We start from the raw sequence: 23050 nt of genomic DNA, 5'->3' as shown, positions 1-23050 counted from the left end.
AAAATAATATTTTAAATGTTTTATTGAAAGATTAATAAAATTCATTACAGTCAAGATTTTGGATCAGTTTTTTTGGGATAAAATCGTCTGCACAAAATTGATGAACAAAACTAAAATTCTAAATAAATAAATAAGAAATTAATGAATGAAACAAAAATGTATATCAAATAAAAATGTTAGCAAAAAAATAACTTAAAGGCACTCATATTTGGAATATTCTGCACAAATGCTCAAAAAATTTTAAATATATTTAGAAGAAATGTTCCAAAAAATTTAGGAAAAAAATGCATATTATTTTAAACTTTTTATTAAAACATTAATAAAACTCATTACAGTCAAGATTTTATTTAAGATTTTAAGGGACAAAATCGTCTGCACAAATGTACAAAATAGCAAAAATAAAATCCTAAATAAATTAAAAATAAACAAAAAAATATCTACAACGAAAGCAAGAAATAACTTAAAAGAACTCACTTTGTTGTATTTTCTCAATTAAATTATTCGGATTTGGAATATTCTAGAAAAATGCTCAAATATTTTAAATATATTTAAAAGAAACGTTCCGACATTTTTTTAAAAAAATGTTGTATATTATTTTAAACATTTTATTACAGAATTAATAAAACTCATTACAGTCAAGATTTGGTATCAGATTTTCAGGAATAAAATCGTCTGCACAAAAATAATTAACAAAAACAAAAGCCAAATAAATAAATAAAAAAATAATTAATGAAATAAAAATATCTCTAATGTTAGCAAAAAATAACTTAAAGGAAATTTGGAATATTCTGCGCAAATGCTGAAATATTTTTTTTTTAATTTAGATCAATTGCTCCAACAAATTTAGAAGAAAAAAATTATTTTAAACGCTTTGTTAATGGATTAATAAAACTTATTACAGTCAAGATTTTGTTTCAGATTTTAAGGGACAAAATCGACAGCGAAGAAATAATGTATAAAAAAAGAAGTTTAAATAAATAACAAAAGCTAATTAATCAAATAAAAATATCTACAAGTTTAGCAAGAAATAAATTACAGAACTCATTTTGCTTTGTTTTCTTAATTAAATCATTCGAATCGGGAATATTTTTAACAAATGTTTCTCAAATATTTCCAAATATATTAAAAACTATTCCTATTAATTTTGGGAAAATGATTATTATTTTTAACGTTTTATAGAAGGATTAGTAATAACTGATTACAATCAAGATTTCATTACAGATTTTAAGGTTCAAAATCGCGTGCACAAAAAATTAGGAATAGAAATAATAGCTTAAGTAAATAACAAAAAATAATTAATGAAATTAAAATATTTACTGGTTTAGCAAAAACTAACTTTCCCGCTAAAGAAGGCTCTAAAAGGTGTTGTATTTTCCAAATGAGTTATAATTTGAACTACAAATAAATAAATTATAGGCTTGATATTTAATAAATAAAAAATAGTAATAGTTATTAATAATTAATAAATAGTCTAAGGATTAAACAATATAAAAAAGTTTTATTATAACTATTTTAGATATTCCTCGCCATATTTAACAATATGGTCTAATCGCAGAACCATACTTTTTGTATGTAAATTTGTTGGAGTATAGAACTTGGCGCAGAATGCTATTCTTCTGATCTACGACAGTTGCTATCTTATGACTGTAGATATTATCTAACATAAAAAGAAGATATATTGAAGCTTCTGATCCTCGCTGAAAAGAAGGTGACCGTCAGTGATGAGGGATGGAATTTAACATTGCCTTAAAGCTATTCATAAGTTTGGAAATTTGTTAAATTTATTTTTAAGAAAAGAATTTGTATGAAGTATATCTAAATATTCACCTTCCAAAGTCTCAATTTTGGCATTCTGGTTGTCCAACTTATTGCGTTGGATTCCAGCATCCGCCATTTCCTTCGAATGGTTCTGTCAGTCATAGAACAACTTCTGCTGATACTGCCTTGCACCTTTATCCTTCTTGAAAGAGACTGTGGCTTACAGACGACTGATTTCATCTCTTCCCTGAATTGAAGAATTAACTAGGATACCAAAATATTGATTCCTGAGTAATGAGAAGCTTCAAAGTCACTTTGAGGTCCCTCTAGCATCATTGGTGGCAAGAGTATTTAGAGAGGGTACATATAAACTAATACTAGATCGTCCATCGGAGTCGATTGGACACCGGAGCCTGTTTAGTTTCTTCTCCTTTCCGCATTTTTGCAGGGAATTTTTTCGTGACTTTTAATCATTTTCTAAGGTGATTATACAGAGAAAGTCTTGTGGTTCTAGGTTCATTAGGAGAGATTTTACAACTAAATATACCTAGAAAGTCCTTTGGTGTCGTTTCGACACAAATGCACTTATCATTATACATAAATAGCTGCTGTTTAACTAACGACAAGTAAAACAAACTTCCCAAAATACTAACACACATTTGTTTGACCTTGAATGCAGTATTATTGGATTCAAACCGGAAATGAATGACTTATACTAAAATTGTTATGTCTAAGTGTTTCATTACATAGTATTTGCTTATTTGCTCATAAAAAAATTTCCTTCGATTTTCGAACCTTGTATAGAACAAACACCCAGAAACGATGGTCTAACGAAAGATCTAAGCCTTGATGAAATTGCTAATTTGTTGTGAGAGCTTTCTGAAGATGAATCGGATGGTGGTGAGATGTTTTGTTCTAATTTAGATTCCGATGCAGACATAAGGCTGCTTGAAAGTGACTACGAAGGATCTGAAGAAATTGATAATATTCCAGTAATACTGAATTTAAAGGAATTACAAATTTGCTAAAATGCGAAAAGTACGAAATTAAAGAGTGGAGAGTTACATGGAAATGCAACCAAAAAAATGTGTCTCTTGCATGAGAATGATGTGTGGAAATTGTGCATGACAAAATTGAATATCACTAAATCCATTGCAAATGTGGCATATACAAAACATTATGCATAAAACGATAAATAATTATTAAAAAACTTCATTCTCACAAAAATTATTATTTGGCTTTTTACATTAATATTTATGAATATTATTGTTTTATTTCATTTTACAAGATTAAATTATTTGTTTTGTTACAGTTTTTAATTAAATGAAGAGTCATAATATATGAAAATTACATGAAATAATGGTTAAAAAGTCTTAAAACTAAACCCTACTGAACAGTAGTCCTGCAATTATTTAGATATTACAATTATTTTATATATTTTATATCGCGGTGATGAAATGACTCTGGAGGGATTTAAAGGTAATCGAAATCCCGGAAATTCTATCACTAAATCACCGAAATGGAAAATTCCTGAATCATCAGGCTGGTGTTTGGAAATGTAACTTTAATTGTACATATCTTTTGGTGATTTTATTTACAACGTCTTTTTCCATGGTCAATTGAATTTGGAAAAAATATAGACCTCTTATGTTATCTAATAATTAAGGAGTAATATTAAGAATAAATCAGTGTAAAAGAATTCTTGTCGAAAAGTAGAAGGTAAAGTTAAATTCTATTTTTCCTGAAATTCAGTTTAAAAAACTGGATCCTTGGGCATTTTTTTTTCTTTTATTGATAAATCATATCACTGACTCTTCAACCCGCCCGAAGGCACACGGATAAAAATTGCTGAATGACTGGACCGCAGCAACAGCAACAACTGTGAACTGTGGAAGCGTGAACTGTGGTTGAGTCCTAAGGGCTATTACTGGTCACGATAAAACGCTTCTCTAAAGAAGTACGTCCCGTCATCGATGGGAGGAGCCAGATCCCCCACCATTTCGTGTTCCCACAGGGGTAGCAAGAACCACCCACCATGTCAGAAGCTTCTCATCCTCATTTCGAGTTGTCCCTCTAGGTGTCTCCTTTTCTTGATAAGAATTAAATCTATGAGGAATTTAGAGATTTCTTTAGTTTTAGTTATATTTATTTTGACGGAAAATTGTGGGTATTTAGAGATCGCGCAATTTTGAAAGTAGATCAGATGACAACGACATTCTAATCCAAACTTACGTATCAGCATTACGTATCAAACTTATGAAGTGCTTTTTCCCAACTTCAGATTTAATATCCTACATCCAAGATCGGGGAAAAATGCAGATACCCAAGATTCAGTAGAATCGGGTTTCACACCTGTAACATTCAATCCGATCCCAGAATGGTCAATAAGATCTTCAAAAAAAAAGGAACCTCATATATTAAATAATAATAAATGATTAATATTACAAAGTAATCAACAAAATATATTATCACCAAAAATGGAATAAAATTCCACTTTTCTTGAAATTTAGTTGAAAAAAATGAATCCCTTTCTTTTTTTCTTATGTTGATAAAAAATGAATTAATGAGGAAAAAGAGAGTTAATTTTAATTTTAGTTAGATTTGTTTTGACAAAAAATTTAAGGCAAATTTAGTTTCTTTACATTAACTTCCCGCTTTAAATGAACACAAGGGCTATGTCGGAAGGGAACTCGTAATTTTGAGCCGCGGGATGGTGACGAGGGCGTCACAAATATAAAAATACACGAGGTGTCACAAGTATAAAATTAAAGAGGATTTATAAAAATAAAGATGATGAACTTCGCAAAAATTCAAGCAAAAATGTTAACATTTTATTACAATTATGTAAAGTTAGATACACAAATCAATAAAATCTTTAATTTTCTGTACAAAAATGAAAATTTGAATAATAATCTGAAAGTTATTTTAAACCTAAAGATATACATATAAATTGATGAAACTATTTATTTGTAAGTCTGAAAATCAACAAAAACGAGTTTATTATTTCAATAATATATAAAATAGAGAAGAAAAAACATTGTAAACATGATTTCAAGACGAATCAATTATATTGCATTAAAAATTTTTTAATAAAATCATGTCCTGGCCTAGGGGTGGCGTGCCTTCTTCGTGATCTGGGCGTTCCAGGTTCGGGCATAGTTGCTTTCTACCTGTGTAAAAGAAAGGCGGTTGTGCGAGTGAGCGAGTGCGCCGCGGATAACAAAAATCGCGGATAATCCGAAAAAAAGCTAAAAACGGGTATAGCAAAAGATAAAACAGTTATTCCAACTTTGAAAAATCGTTTTATGTACAATAAAACGTAAAATAAACAACAGTAAATTTTCTACTGTATTTTAAAATTAATTTCCAAAAAGATTATTTCGCACAAAATAAAAATAAAATTGAATCTGTCCGAGCACTTTATAAGAGCATTTCAGAAAGTATCATGTTGCCGTTATGTTGACAAAAGGCTAAAATTAAAAGACTGAGTGAATTATGCAAACGAAACATAGGAAAGTGTATTTTCAGCATGTGTCTGTATGAAATGAAGTATGTATGATGAATTTTATACATACATTTTTTATATATATACATATATATATATATCCTTTGTGAATTGTTTGATAACTAACATCTGGCATATAGTTAATACTATCCGAAAATCGAATTTATATTTTAAAATCTTTCTTACCCCACACCACAACTCAATTTTTCGGTCTGAACTTCTTGCTATTAACAGAGCTTTAAACCCCGCCTTTTAGGCTGATAATTCCTAAACTTGGATCCTCACAGACAGCAAGAGTGCAATACAATACTTAAAGGACTGGCCATACATTCTGGTCAAGTTGGACCAAAACTTTACCATAAAATTAACTACATTCGAAGGACTGGGTCAGGGAACATACAGTGAATCCCTTTTCATTTGGGCAACTACAGAAATAAAATTGCAGATTCTCTGACCAAGGAAGGAAGCCAAAGTCCCCCCCCCGTACCTCTGCTGGACTGCAGGCTGCAGAGATCCACGCCTTGTTTAAATTAAGAATTAAAACGAAATGGGGGATTCCTCCATAGCATAACTGTAGGTGCCCACGCTTGTCTCTAGCATGCGCCAGTCCAAGGATTGTTCAAGCACTCTTATCTAGGTTAAGATCTGGCCATATAAAAAGTCTTTTCTTCATCAGAGGCCAAAAGATGTACACCCCTTGCCACTGCTCGCCCAACGCTTCTCCCCCTCATATCATTGATTGTATTGGCGTATCTGTGAGGCAGCTGGGAGTCAGTTTACAATCTTATCATGCGATTCGATCTCTTGGACTTGGTTTGTATTGGTGTTCATTTTAAGGATGAAAAGCAACAACGACAACAGACCTTTCTTCAACCGTTCAAAAAATCCTTTTACTCAGAACTACATTTGTTATCGCAAAACACCATACTAAATTCCATTAGTTAAAAACCGCCGTATTTAAGATGGGTTGTGAGTTGTTATGCTCTTGTATTTCTAAAAGCACAGATTGAAGAAAGGTCAATTCCTTGTTGGATTAGGCTCAACATTTTATAGGTGTCCACACTACAGATGTTAAATTTGAGTTTGCTCTCTTCGTTTATGTTTTTATCGTGTAAACGTATATTCGCATGTATTAGAAATGTTTTTGGAGCTAATTTGATTGAATTTCCTGCATATATCAAACGGCATTTACCTTCAAAGATTCAGAAATATTGAAATATTAATATAGATAATTTAAAAGTTCAAAGGTTACATTTTGTTGCATTTTTATTTTTAATATCATGTTTGATATATTTTTTCATTCATACAGATATATGCTGAAAATAATAATTTTGTATGTTTAGTTTGTAATGCGAATAAATGTAATCTTGAAATTTGATGTGATGCCATCAATTTGATAAAAGTAAAGTTTTTTCACGCATGTGCAGTCTGCTTTTGCAGGTTTAAATTAATTTTAAATTTATATTTTATTAATTATTTGAAAATATGCTAAATGTATTTTTTTAATTAATTAAAAATAAAATAAAAATTAATATGGTTATATAACATTTTTCATTGAAAAGATTATTTATTGAATTTTAAGATGATACTAAATTAATGTTTCTGCTGTAATATTTCTAAAAGTCATCGCAAAAAAAAAAAAAAAAAAAAAAAAAAAAAAAACATCTCACTTAGAATTTAATTAATTGAAATGTTAATTAAAGTGCAAAAAAGCCACATCAATTTGCGCTATTCCATCTCCAAAGTAAACACGTGCTACGGTTAGTAATTCTAGGTCAAACGGCCAGTCTGTAGAACATTTAAACACAAATCTCATAAACACAAATAATTCGCATATTATTCTTTAATAAAAGAGATACAAAATAAAGAAAATTTAACATGATTCCAATATTTGTATATATTTTTATCGACTCATGTCATTGTTTTAGATTTAATTTGTTTATCTTTATTGTTTAATTTTAATTTTGATTACATTAATTATAAACTACATTCAGATATACACAATAACTAGCAAATAAATAATGAATACTACCTCTATGTCACAAAGAATAACTTTTCAGTGATGCCAATTTTTCTTTAATAATTTTAAGGAATTTTTTTAAATATATTAATTATATTTTAAAAGAACGGTAAACACTTCATTTTTTTGTTTGTTGATCATTGTTATTGCATCGCTCTCAAAAAAGTTTTAAAACAACAAATTGATAATCAAATTAGGTCTTAAAATTTTATCAAGCTACGATGTATCAGGCTAGAGATTAATTTATCTTAAAACTATTTTCCATGCGATTTACTAACTTTATATGCTGTATTACCGAACTTATTTTAGGAAAGGCTTATTGCCAACTAAGTTCTAATCTTGTTGATCATTTAGGAATTCGAAACAGCTGAGATTGACAACTGCAGTGATCGGGTCCGAGATTAAACCGTGTCCTACAGCGATGGGCGTTGGAGGGTATGTTGGCACACTTTGGCTGTCGAGGAGGCGTTGATGCCTTTCTGCAGCTGACATTAATCTGTCTTTTAAAAATATTACTTCTCCTGTTTGTAGAGAGGTGAAGGAGGGAACCAATTAAATATTTCGAGAATGTCCGGAATGTAATGAAGTTTCTATTAGTCCGTATGCCTTGAATGTTCTGTTTCAGAAATTTGTAACTGAAATCCAGTGGCTCATTACTTCTGTCTGTAGAAGTATAGTTAGTATAAATATTTATTCTGGTTAGTATGATGAAACTAAATATTTGATCCTAGAGGAGAAGTTTTTGAATTTTCAGTAGATAAATGTTTTCAAAACTGATCAATTAGTGACTTACAGATCATGCTGATACAAAGCCATAATTCTCTTCCTCTAGGTTATAAGTGTATTTATTTTAATATAAATAAAAGACATTTCATTAGAAATTCATGCATATTTTACTTTCTCAAAATTTCTGGATAGTATTCAACCAAATATTTCACTTTTGTTATTAAAGATAAGATAATTAATTTCTGCTTTACAAAGTGTAAAATCAAATAAGCATTTAAATAAAAATTAACCAAAATTTTTCCGTTTCCTTGAAATAACTCAAATAATTCCATAGTGTTCTTTCTTTAGATTATACGCTTAACGCAATCTATTCAAATTATTAAAAAAAATATGTCGTCAAAATTTCAAATTGAAAAATATGTCTTTTTTTCATACCAATTTTAATTCAGTGAAATTTAGCTTTCAATTTTTCAAATTAAATAAGTAAGTGAATAAGTGCAGACGATTTTGAAGTACGGAAATTTATATATATTCCGTTGCTAGGCAACGGTGTAAAATCTTTAACTAGTCTTCTTTATTTTACATTCTTTATATTACTTTTAATCGGTACATTTAATTTTTAATTTATATTATTATAATATTTTTATTTTTTCATTAATATATCTTGAAAAACTATTTTTATACTTAAAAGTAAATTCAAAGTTTATTTATTAATTATCATTATTTATTAAATATCGCAAACGATAATATTTTGTACGTGATGATATTTTATACAAAATAACCTTTTTAATTAAAATTTAGTTATTTTAGAATTTATTATTAGGTATTTTAGTTATATTTCCTTATGAATGCTTTGAGAAATAAAATGTTACTTAATGTTAATTTCTTCACATATGATGTATAAAATTTTTGTCACAATTGTTGAAGTAAGATTTTAATGAAATTTCTATGACAATTAATACATATACTTTCATCGTTAAATAAGCATGAAACTTTCCGCTCAAACAACACAAGATTTTTCAAATAATTCTAAATATAAAAAAATTAAATCAAATGCAGAAGTATTTTCCAATAGAATATTATTTTCGAGGAGCGTTTCAGCATATTCAGGAATTATGAATTATTTTCGACGCTAAAAAACACTAAAAAAGTTGTTTCTTAGAGCTTTTATATTTTATAAAACATCGAACTTTTGCAGTTATACGATAATCTTCAAACTCAAACCATGATTCATTTGTTGAAAAAAAAAGAATTTTTAATAAAATCACACCAAAGTTATTTCGATAAATGAGTATAGATTTCATAATTTCAATGACACTATATTAATATGCTTAAAATAACATTATTAGAAACATTGTCCAATTTCCTACAATTTTAATACCTGGAGAATTTATGACATTTATTATTCTATTTGGTCTATTAAAGTATATTATTGGGCTTATATAAAAAAATATTCTTATATGATGTTAAACTATAAAAGAAAATTTTATTCAATGTAATTATCCATAAGTTTGACAAATCGTAACTTGAGAAAAATTATTTAAAAAAAATGATAAACATGAATTTTCTACAACAGATGCAATTTTTAATCTTAGGAATACTGAATATATGTAAGAAAGTATTTTTTTAAGTCGAAGAATTAGTTGAATAATTTCTGATGAAAAATTAAATTAGATTGTAGAAATTAAAAAATGAATCTTTAAAAAAATTCTAGAGTTAGGGGAAAACACGAAACATTATATTGTTATGATTAAAAACATATTTTTTTAACATTCAAAATATTGAAAAAATTAATCTTGCGTTTTTGCTAATTATGGCAGAAAACAGGGAAATGTTTTTTCAGTTAAGATTTCAGTTTTTAAGATTTGAAAATAATTGCAAAAAATTCTATAAATTTTAATCACTTGTTTTATGATTACATTTTATATGCTTTATGAAACCAGTAATATAACCACGAACAGGCGCATTTATATAAATCTATTTTTTTAGAGAAGGTATCTGTAAATATTAAGTTATTCTCGATATTTTAATAGTGAGAATGGGTAATAATGTGTTATACGCATTTCTTCTATTTGGAAATAGATTAGAAATATTTTGTTCAAAGAATTGGGCAACACTTGAAATATCGTCATTGAGTCTCTTTGAATAAAAGTGTTTTGTTTATTTCCCATGAAATGTGGTCTTCTTGTTAATTATTTAACATTTTTAATTGGCCATTTCCAAGTCAAAGTTTCTTATATCTCTGCAAATGATCGAACGTGTATTTTTATTATCTGCATGAGCCATGAATATATTGTTAAATTTCTGTAAAATATTTCGAATGTAATTAGTAGCAGTTCCCCCCCCCCCAAATCTTTCTCGCATATACTCCAATAATGGAGTATTTTCGTTTTGCATTCGCTTTTAAACACGAAATTCGGCACAAAACTACATTTATAATCACACTATGGGATAAATATAGACCTGCCGATGATCCCCCTTCCATTACATTCGTTCAAACTTTGTCAGTTATCTATGCCGTGATTGCTTAATCAGTGTTCCGAATTTCATCAATCTAGCTTGATACGTTTTGTAGTTACTGTTATTACTTATATCCAAGCAACCTTATTGACAGACCGTGTAGTCAAAGTAATAGAAATCTAATAAATTGGTCTACAAACCGTATACCAAATTTCATTCATTTATCTAAAAGCTTTTTTTGCGTTATCTTTAACACTAACAGACAGACGGGCAGACATCATGCTGAAAATGCGCTTACCGAACTTACAGAGATTTGAAATGCGGAGATTTGTCGAAATATTGAGTTTGGATTTTTTTTTATTATTACAATACTTACTTTATATTTCATACAGGAGAAAGTAAAAATAATCATTTAGTCAGTAATAATGTTGAAAATTAAATAAAATATACATATTTTAAGAAGCATATTCATGATAGAAAAATAATTTCAAGAATGAAAAATATAATTTTTGAGGTCCACTGACAGTTACGCACACTATTATGCCGTATTTAGGTCCCGATTTTTAATATTTTCATTCTTTCACCAAAAAGTAGTTTGGTTCTTTAATATTTCCAGAATTTTCAGCTTTATTGCACATAATGAGTGTCCCCAAAATTGCAGATAATTTTTAAAAATCAAAAAAAAAAAAAAAAAAAAAAAAAAAAAAGAAAACACAAAGCGCGGAAGATATGTATCGTTTGCAGCCTTGTGATTGGGAAATTAGGGAATTTTATTCCTCAAAATTTTCATAGACAAGTGGCGCTGCACTGTGTATGAAAAAACTCCAACTGATATATTTGCATAGATTCCAGTTGGCATATTGTCCTAAACGGCTCCAAGTTGTTGCTGAAAATGAAAGTTATATTGAAAATGTCGCTGTTTAATTATTTATAACAGTCCTTGCAACATTTTCATACCGTGTTTTATTCCAGTTTTTGTAGCGCCATCTATCGAATAAAAAGTTAACTAAATTTACACTTTGGGATAAAATTCTCGGATTTCCCAAGCATAATACCGCAAAAGATATATTTCTATTACATTCAGTCTTTCATAATTCGTTATTCATTTTTGAGGCTCGCGGTAATTTGCTTGGGTCCCAACAACAAATAATTTCTTCAAGTTTTGAGCTACATAATTATGCATAACTATTAAAAGAATAAATGGATTTATTTATATGTATTTTTTGTGCAGTACCAATAACACGTTTATTATATTTAACCCTTTGGGCCCCTCCGGGACATATGTGTAAATTACATTTTTAAATCACCCAAAAGGGTAAGTAGGTGACAAATTTGTACATGTCCTAATGGTTTTCTGTGATTACATTCATAAGTAAGTTTTTTTTCTTCACATCCACTGTATTTTATAGGGTTACCTCAACCCCCAATTTTTGTTTTTATTTTTGAAGAATATAGACATTTATACTTTATTTGAATCATTAGAGCCTTAAATTATCTTTACCCTTTCTAGGGCAGTGGGAAGTATGCTTCCCACCAAATTTATCAATCTCTGTATGAAATTATGTAGGTTGGCATAAGTTCTGACAAATTTTTTTAGTAAATCAAAAACTTAGATGCTTCAGTTCTTTATCTCAGACAAAATGATGTGTCTTAATTATTAATCAATCAAATTAATTAATTAATCAAATTAAATTTATCTAATAAGCTAAATGAATCCCTTTTATTATTCTAATTTCAAGCCTAACAATATTTTAACATAATATGACCAGAAAAAAATGCCCCTTTAAAGGGTTAATTTTGGAAAGGAAAAAACTGGTATTGAAAAGGTTAAACATAAATTTTAAATCAGAAACAAAACCACGTTTGCACAACAAGGAGTTTCGCTTATCCAGTTCAATTAAAAATCTCTAGACTGTGCTCAAAAATCCAAAAATACAATCATGTCTGTGTTATGTTCTCTCTCTCTCTCTCTCTCTCTCTCTATCTATCTATCTCTATCTATCTATCTCTATCTATCTATCTATCAATCTATCTCTGTCGAAATCTCAATGCAAACTAAAACTTCTCTGTCTGAGACGCATTTGTTTCACTTTCTAAAAACTTTCCGGATCCCTTACAGAAGGCATCTGGCTTCAATATTCTTATGAGGGACCCACGCCACCCCAAGGAGTGTCTCATCCGTAGCCCTCGGTTGGTAAACAAGAACACTTGCAGACGATCCACCCCTCATGAGGGGAATGCGAAAGCTCATTTCGGCTCACTTTATAAGCTGCATTTCGAAAGAAGATCAAAGGATTTAAAATTCTCTATTAAACTGAATGTTAAAAGGATTTTACTTGCGTCAATAAATGGAGATCGAATATCATTAGAAAACAAAAGACGAATTAACTGAAACTTAAGACAAATATTGTCTCCAAGTATAATCGAATAATTTCAAGCATATTCCATATAAGGAAAATGGTTTTTTTAAGTATGTTTTATGTGAGAATTTGCCTAAAGAAGGTAATTTAAAGACGGTAAAGTAAGTAATTTCAAGGTTGGGGGGGGGGATAATTCCACAGTTTAAATTCAGTTCTCAGAAAATGAAAATAATATTTAAAAGAAAAGTTATCAGTCATTTTTATTATAGCACTGTTATGTTTATTAGAAACTGTAATCAAAAATATCTGGAATCTTGCCATAAAACAAAAAGATACCAATTCTCTTTCTCAAAAAGATACGATTCTTTGTCATTTTTATTATAGTACTGGTATTTTTATTAGATATTATAATCAAAAAATACCTGAAACGTCATAAAGCAAAAGGTACTGATTTATTAGTTATTTTATTAAATTACTAATATTTTTATTAAATACTGTAATGAAAAAAATTCGGAAATTTGCCATAAAGCAAAAAGATACCAATTTTTTAGTCGTTTTTATTATGGTACTGGCATTTTTATTAGAAACTGTAATCAAAAAATATCTGAAACTTATCATAAACGAAAAGGTACCAAGTTATTAGTTACTTTCATTAGATTACAATATTTTTGTTACATATTGTAATCACAAATATCTGGAAATATTTTGTAAAATAAAAGGTAACAATTTATTTTTAATTTTTAATAGATTTCTTTCCTCATACTGAAATTGGATTCTGCTGGTATTTATTCAATTCATCAAAACGTAACTTCTTTTTGTGAAATCCCGACAAAATTTCAGATAATTTTTTTATGTTACATCAACTGACTCGAAACTATGATGAAGGAGACTCAAATTCAGCTATGAAAATAAAAAGTATTCACTCACTGTCATATTTGGTGAATTTGAAACGTCGTGTGCCGTATTTGATGAATGTTTTATCAAAAATTAACGAATAATAACTGTGTTAGAAAGGCAATATCATGGTAAATTTAGGTTGGTACAATTTTCCCTCACAATTTTTACACGAGTTTTTGATATAGAAAATCGTTAAACAATTTCTTAAGTTATTAAATTATTAAACAATGTTCATTTAGCTATAAATCTTCCTCCGGGAGGGTGACCTTAGATTTTAAGATAAGAAGCTTCCAGGATGGTGGTTGACTCTCATCATTAGGGTAGATACAGAAATGATGTTGATTTGACTACTCCCTATCAATGACGGGGCATGCCTTCCACAAGAATGATTGTACCGTGGTCAGTGATGATCCTTAGGACTCAATTTCAGTTCCCGCCAATGCTGTCTCGGAGTGGTAATTCAGATATGTACGTATGTTTCAGGTGGGACAGAGTAGTCAATATGTGATTAAGTAGACATATATGATAAAATAGATATAGTATATTTGATAAAATAGGCTTATTCTCTAGTTCATGAACTTCAAAATCTATTGAGAAACCATTATACCAAACTGAAGCAAAAAATATGCGTTAAGTTTTAATTTACGAGGATTTTTGAAAGAAATTTCTATCGAAGACTAAAATTTGAGATAGTAGCATCTAAAAATGTAAACTAGCATTGAAACGTGTGTAAATGTAAATACAAAAACTAGTATGATTCCCAAATAAACAGCTTTATGAAAATTTCTTGTTCAAATATTAAGAATCTATACTTATAATAAAGCTCAATGTGTGTGTGTGTGTGTGTGTGTGTGTGTGTGTGTGTGTGTGTGTGTGTGTGTGTGTGTGTTGGCGCTCTACAGGCCAGACCGTTTGACATACAGCTACCAAATTTGGTACATGTATACCTTGGAGGTTGGGAATGTGCACCTGGGGTTTCATTTTTCGAATTTTTAATTAGAATTTTAATTATTAATTAAAAACTAACTTTCCCACCAAAAAAATCTTCCATTTTCCCCACCGCCAACTTTTCCACCAAAAAAATGTTCCATTTTCCCCACCGCCAAACGAGAAAGGCTTCAGTTTTTTTTTCTCCCAACAATAATGAGGCTAGGGTTAAAATATTTCGGCGGATTATTTCAATCGGTTCTGTTTATTTTCTTAATGTTTGATGCATTTAAAATTAAACATTGTTAATGAATCAATCTTTCAGATTCATTCTGAAGTACTTTTGAATTAAAATAAAACAGAATAAAGGAAATTAAAAATTTCTAATCCGCATAGCGTTAAAAAAATCACGTATTTGCGTTACGTAACCGGCGAAGAAAATTCACGCATGCGCATTCTGTTCTGATTGTTGCCATGACAACGTTATCAATAGATGATTTCAATTATTTTTGTGTTAGTTGCATGCTTTTGTAAGTAAATTGTATTTATGTTAGTTATATATTTTTTGTATATACTTATAGTTTTAAGTACATCGTTTTTTAAGTAGTTTTTTTAAAACCTGTTTCCAACCGTTTATTTTAAACGATTCGTTTTATTTTCTTAGTGTTTGATGCATTTAAATTTAAGCATTGTTAATGAATCGATCTGCTCATAATGAATCTAAGAAAGTTTTGTTGACCAACTCTTAAGATATTACATAAATTAAAAAAGATATTCTTTAGTGCCCATAAAGTTTAAACGCTGAGTGACTCTATTTTCAGTAATCAGATTATAAAAAAATGCTTTGTTTCAGTAAAAAATATTATTATATTAATTGAAGATAAATTCTTTCCACTTTAATTTAAAGTATAAATTCTACGGGAGATAACAGAAAATTAGAGAGATACATATTGCGTTATAACTGAAGGCCTTTATAATATTATGAATGAATTATATGACAATCAAAATTTGAAGTTTTAAAATATTTTGATGAAGAAGCTATTAAAGTAGAAATTGCATAAAATATTTAATTATTAAAATTTTAACGAACATTAAGATTGGCGAACCGGCTGGTCGCCAAAGGCGGCTAGTATTAAATAAAAAAAATTAACAACTTCGAAAAAAAATCGATTTTTTCAAAATAGTCACTTACTTTGAACAAGTATATTTCTCATTCACAAAAATATAAGACAAAGAAACCAGCTTCAATATTCTGCTATATTTACTTATTTATCGCCGAAATGACTTCATCTAATAATCTAACCTGGTCGTAACATTATCCTTTTTCAAATATGCAATCGATCACATCACAAAAAAAGTATATATATATATATATATAGTCTGTTCAAAACATTAGCTACAGGGACAAAAACGAAATTTTCTTTCTCTTGTGATATGCCTTCTAAGCAAAAATCCTGTTTGGTCCCGCAACTTAATCTTATATTTTTCGCTTTGGTTTCTGATGGCTCGATCAAGTTTCTATACCAAAACATATCCTTTTTCCTCTTCTTTTTTCCAGACGCGGTAATTCTTTGGATCTCCTCGGGGAAAAACTATTACAGAATAAGCAGCAATGTTTGTGTAAGAGTCTTGTTGTTATCCTTATACATATTGGAGTGCCCTGCAGGACATTTATGATATATTAATTGATCCTCTCTGGCGATATTTCTACGTAGATCCGTATGAAAATGGTGCATCTGGAATTCAGGATTATTTTGTGATTTTTAGAATTAATGATAAAGAACGGAAAATTTTATTTAATGCGATATAAAAATGGAGAATGTTCGAATATATCCAGAAATTACATTCAGTTAAGCAATTAAAAAATGATAACGATTGTTAGAAAATATTTTAATTGCATAAAAATGTACAACACCTTGGTTATATTTAAACATAATTGACACGAGTTTTTAAGCAGAAGCGGTTATTAGAAAAACATTTTAATTGCATAATAAAGTACAATGTTTATGCTATTTATAAACAGAGTTGTCACAATTTTCGAAACGTCAACGATTATTAGAAAAATATTTTTATTACATAATAAATACATTGCTTATGGTATTTCTAATTATATTTTTCACAATTTTTGAAACAGAAAACGATTGTTTGAAAAACATTTTTATTGCGTAATAAAATGCAATGGTTAGGTTATTTTTAAACATAGTTGTCACAATTTTTGAAACCGAAACGATAAAATCATCTTTATCTATACTTATAATAAAGCTCAATGTGTGTGTGTGTGTGTGTGTGTTGGCGCTCTACAGGCCAGACCATTTGACATACAGCTACCAAATTTGGTACATGTATACCTTGGAGGTTGGGAATGTGCACCTGGGGTTTCTTTTTTCGAATTTTTAATTAGAATTTTAATTATTAATTAAAAACTAACTTTCCCGCCAAAAAAATCTTCCATTTTCCCCACCGCCAACTTTTCTGCCAAAAAAATCTTCCATTATCCCCAGCGCCAAACGAGAAAGGCTTCAGTTTTTTTTTCTCCCAACAGTAATGAGGCTAGGGTTAAAATTTTTCGGCGGATTATTTCAATCGGTTCTGTTTATTTTTTATGTTTGATGCATTTAAAATTAAACATTGTTAATGAATCAATCTTTCAGATTCATTCTGAAGTACTTTTGAATTAAAATAAAACAGAATAAAGGAAATTAAAAATTTCTAATCCGAATAGCGTTACCCCAACTGGCGTAGAAAAAATCACGTATTTGCGTTACGTAACCGGCGAAGAAAATTCACGCATGCGCATTCTGTTCTGATTGTTGCCATGACAACGTTATCAATGGATGATTTAAATTATTTTTGGGTTAGTTGCATGCTTTTGTAAGTAAACTGTATTTATGTTAGTTATATATTTTTTGTATATGCTTATAGTTTTAAGTACATCGTTTTTTAAGTAGTTTTTTTAAAACCTGTTTTCAACCGTTTATTTTAAACGATTCGTTTTATTTTCTTAGTGTTTGATGCATTTAAATTTAAACATTGTTAATTAATCGATCTGCTCATAATGAATCTAAGAAAATTTTGTTGACCAACTCTTGAGATATTACATAAATTAAAAAAGATATTCTTTAGTGCCCATAAAGTTTAAACGCTGAGTGACTCTATTTTCAGTAATCAGATTATAAAAAAATGCTTTGTTTCAGTAAAAAATATTATTATATTAATTGAAGATAAATTCTTTCCACTTTAATTTAAAGCATAAATTCTACGGGTGCTAACAGAAAATGAGAGAGATACATATTACGTTATGACTGAAGGCCTTTATAATATTATGAATGAATTATATGATAATCAAAATTTGAAGTTTTAAAATATTTTGATGAAGAAGCTATTAAAGTAGAAATTTCATAAAATATTTAATTATTAAAATTTTAACGAACATTAAGATTGGCGAACCGGCTGGTCGCCAAAGGCGGCTAGTTGAGTAATAAAATATAAATCTTAAGCTATTTCTAAACCTATTTGACACAAATTTTGAAACAGAAATGATTATTAGAAAAAACATTTTATTGCATAATAAAGTACAACGCTTAGGCTATTTCTAAACAGAGTTGCCACAAATTATGAAACGAAAATGACCATTGAAAAAACATATTTATTGCAAAATAAAGTACAATGCTTACGTGTAGCATTTCTAAACATAGTTGCCATTATTTTTGGAACGAAAATTAATAAATAAACATTTTTTTTTTTTTTACACAATGAAGTACAATGCTTAAGATATTTCTAAAAATAGTTGCTACAACTTTTGAAACAGTTTTTGTACGCTGCAGTCGTAGAAGAATGTCGTCATCAATGATGAAGTGATCAGGTAATTGAGGGAAAGGCGTTGGTAGTGTCGTAATAGCGAATTTTCAGTGCTCCTTAATCCTGTACAACTTCTGCAAGCAAATATCATCAGAGATCATCACTCAATTCATTTCTCATCTTGAACATTTTCACGTCCTGCATCGAAATTTCGCACCATCCGTTCTTACAAAATTCTCTAGCATTGAATCACTCAAAACATTTTGTTCAAAAACTTCGCAAATTTATTCGTGAATTTCTCTTGGTTTAGTTTTTCAAGCATCAAAAATTAAATTGATTGAACGGAACTCACCTGCGCCAGGATATTACATTTTTTTAGCATTTTGAGCGATTTAAAAGGACTTCTATAGTTTACCATTGAGTTAACAAAGTGGACCCTCAAGCGAAACATTCAGCAATTCCATATCAAAAATTGAAAACGTATCTTAGTTTCCCGATTCTCCTTGTCCATTTCCCAACAGAGAAAATTCTCGAATTTCTAATAGTATTAAATTAGCACAGCTATTTTCTTACCGTTTTATTAAATTATTAAATATTATTTAATAGATATTGCGTTGGAAAAATCCAAACTTTCTTTGATGGGTGTACGTCAAAAACTTCAATACTTTCAATAAAGGATAAAAACGCTTTACTCCATATGAAGGTATGAATGCGCAGTAGCGAAAGCGCAAGAGAAAAGTGCATAAAACTGCACTTGCGCGCTAGCAGAAAATATGTAATAAACAACTGTAACAGTACATCGTGCTTAGAGAGATCTTATTGAAGAGATCTCGTTTGATTTCAACTCAACTGACTTTATAATCTGCGTAAAACTAGTGTTATAGATTCCATGGCAGGGAAGAAATATCACAAAAATTTCCAAATGTTCTGGGTCTATCTTTTTTGTCAAAACTGTCACATTTGTTGCTATGGCAGTACGTCATTAACCCGACACCAAGTCAGCATCCATTAGAATTATCCATAAAATTCTGTTTCTTAACAGGAAACTAACTGCGTAGTGAAGAAATATTACAGGCTCACAATAATTTCGACTCTGTAATAATGCTTACTGCGTAATTAGTTTCATAATAAGCAACAGAGTTTTACGGATCATCTGATGGTTAGAGAATGAGTGTGATAATGAGTGTGTCAAAAACACCCAATATTGGTAACAAACTCAAAGAAAAAAATTGAAGGTTCTAAAAAATACAAGAATTATGATGATATCTTTATCATGAACAACGTTTTGGGGATCATCTTAAATTTTTCTAAGCCTCGGTGCATAAAGCGAGGTAAATTTCCCTCTTATGATTGAGACAGAGGAATGTGCTCTCTAGTTGCTATCTCAGCATTATTGACCTATGTTGTAATTTAATCAGAGATTTCTTTGTTTTGCTGCTGATTTCTATGAATGATGGTTTTGTGTATGGTTCTGCTGTATTTCAAAAAATATGTTTCTTTTTATCTTGTAGAATAAATCATCATTATCCGTTATCGAACTTGCTGAATTGTCACTGTATACCGTTGAAAAGTTTCTGCAGCGATATTTATTTTACAAGTAGTTAGTAAATTACTAAGCAAAATTACTAAGCTTAGAATGGTTGAATGATCAATTATAAAATCGAAATTCTTGAATTAAAAAATGTCAGCATTTCTGAAGGATATGACTCACACACACACACACACACACACACACACACACACATATATATATATATATATATATATATATATATATATATATATATATATATATATATATATATAATATCTTAATATTATAATTAAAAAATTAATTTAAATATTAAATATCACATCATTAAAATATAATTTTGGATTGATTAGTAATGCTCGTATGCCAATTCTTCTTTGAAATAAATCAAGGAATACTTTATTCGAAATTAACAAATTTTCTCATGCCAATAAATAAAATCTAAATTCACATGAACTGCAGAGAAAAATATTGTTTTATTTTTCATTGGCATAAAGATTTACTTAAAATAAGCTAAATATTTTCACACTCTAATATCATTTTCTATATTTTACCTCTGTCGCTTTTCTAATTTTCATACATAAATGATAATGTTACAAATCTTTAATGTCGCTTTCCAGCATGGTTAATTCAAACACTGGAAAGACCGTTTTACAATCAGCTCTGTCGGATTCTGATCGGCTGCTATATCAGTGATCCCAGGGCTTGGCGACAAAATAGATAATACTGGAAACTTCCAGAATTTTGGAGATAGAACTAATAGTTATCTAGATATGCTAGACTATTCGATAACATTCTCTGCTGTGACTTTTGAGATCTTCTGGAACTATAAAAGTTAGTGCGACTGAGCTGGAGGTAGTGTTTTGAATTCAACTCTGATTAATAGTTGAACGATCTCAATCCCTGAGTGCTTCGACCAGCTTATCCTTGTTGTACTGTACTGTGCTATTGCGTACTACTGTGTGTTGCCTGTGTACGCCTCCGGCTGTGGATTTGTCTGCCTATCAGTGACTTCGTGTTAATAAAGTCTTCGTTGTAACAAAGACCTGTTGACTGTGAGTTTCCATACACCTACTACACGAACCCGTTAACTTTATAGACTTACAGGAGAAAGTTCTGTAACATTTGGTGGCAGCGGTGGGATCACTGATAAGGCATCCAATCAGCATCTAACAGAGCGGATCGTAAAACGGTCTTCCCAGTGATTGAACTAACCGTTCTGGAAAACAACATTACAAATTTGTAACAATATTTGTTATACTACATTCAAAAATGACTAATGCTTCGAAGATGTTCGCCCAAATAGAAAAAATCATTCATTGTATACTTGAAATTGATGCATTATAAGAGTAAATGTTCTTTCCATATTTTTGAGTAACAGCGAAGGATGCTTTTTATTGATATTTTTTTTTGTTTGTTTGTTTAGAAACAGTGTCTAATATAAGTTGATTGAGGTTTTCAGAATTATTTTTGAAACATTTTAAGGAATAATGACATCTTAATAAATTAAATTTTCTTGTTAAATTTTATTTTAATAACATATTAATAGCTTTTGTTTCTTGAGGCTTCATTCTTTTATTTATATTTGTCTCGATATTTTGCTCCAATTCAGATGCAAAATAAAATTAAATGAATAAGCAAGTGGTAGCCAAAAAAAATTCTTTTTAGAATTTAATTATAATTTGTTCCGAATAATTAGTGTTTCATAAGATAATGTCTCTTTTCAAACAAGCTATATTCGAATGAAGCACAGCTAATTTGGTCTTCTATTGCAAATTTATTTCGTATTAAAAACTGCCAGTTTTAAAAGATATTTTTTTTAAATCTAAAAATTATATATTTTTTATGGTTTTATAACCAGTAACTGAAAGATTTGATTTTGGAATAAAAATCGTTTGGTTATTTGAAGTCTGTGAAAAAGTATATTTTGGGTTGATTTAACATTTTTTAAAAATTATTCTCAAAGTCGTTTCATTTCATCGATTATTTTTAGAATTAATGAAACGAAGATGATATTTGATTTCCTTTATTTTGCTAATTTGGATTTCCTTCTTCATAAACATTTTTAAACGTTACTCTAAAATCGTAATGTGAGAATTTCTGTGCTGAATGTGGTTAATTGTTTAATCCCTATTTCATAAACTTACACAAATTTACATTTTTGAGATTTGTTCATAATTTTGTATGCATTGCTGTAAACTTTTACACTTGTGAAAACTGATCTTCCCTCAAACTGAGTTGGAAATTCCAAACACAATAAGAGAAAGCGATATATTTCAACCAGATCTTTGTAGCGCTTATATTGTCTTAAAAGTAAGTATTGAGATAGTGAAGAAATTATTGACTAATATACGCAGTCACAAAATAGAAAATATTATTAAAAATCTGTAATAATGCTTCCCTGCGCAATTAGTCTCACGTTAGAAAAGGAACAGATAGATTCCATGTCACTGTTACACTTACTTGGTTATTTTCTTTCTATTTTATAGATAAAAATGAAGAATCTAAAAATTCATGAATTATGGCATTTTCATTAGAACTCCATAGAGCCCTCTGAATTTTTCGATATCCATCATGGAGACAATAAAAACAAGAGATATAGCACGTTCACTGCCATGCTTCAGGAATCTGATTCTGACTACTAGTTAATGAGATCTTGTGATCTATCTTTCCTTTCTGTCTTTTAATTATAGTCGAGAACATAATATCTAAATAGTTGGCAAGTATCATGGCCGATTCACCCGATGAACAACGTGCTATAATAAGTAGATATAAACTAAACATAAGCGTGTTCTACTCGTATCACATTCTACACTGAATAAGAATTGTTGCTGTCACCTGAATAAGGATGACATGCTGACATAAAATGAAGCAATACAGCGAATTCTGTTTTTGGGGTATTGATTGCTGAGCGAGTTTCACTAACTGTTTGCCCTGAGATATTTTCTTTCTAATGATCTATTGTTTGCGAGTGTGATGTTGATTTTTCTGAAAATGTTGGTTTATATTTTGCCTTCTTGCTTTTTTGTGTAATAAAGCAAGTTTACTCGCCATCGAGCTTGGTGGGA

This window comes from Argiope bruennichi, chromosome 7 (assembly GCF_947563725.1).
Source record: "Argiope bruennichi chromosome 7, qqArgBrue1.1, whole genome shotgun sequence".
In the NCBI taxonomy this organism is placed as follows: Eukaryota; Metazoa; Arthropoda; class Arachnida; order Araneae; family Araneidae; genus Argiope; species Argiope bruennichi.
The sequence above is the reverse complement of the archived record's forward strand: the minus strand, read 5'-3'. Positions refer to the sequence as shown.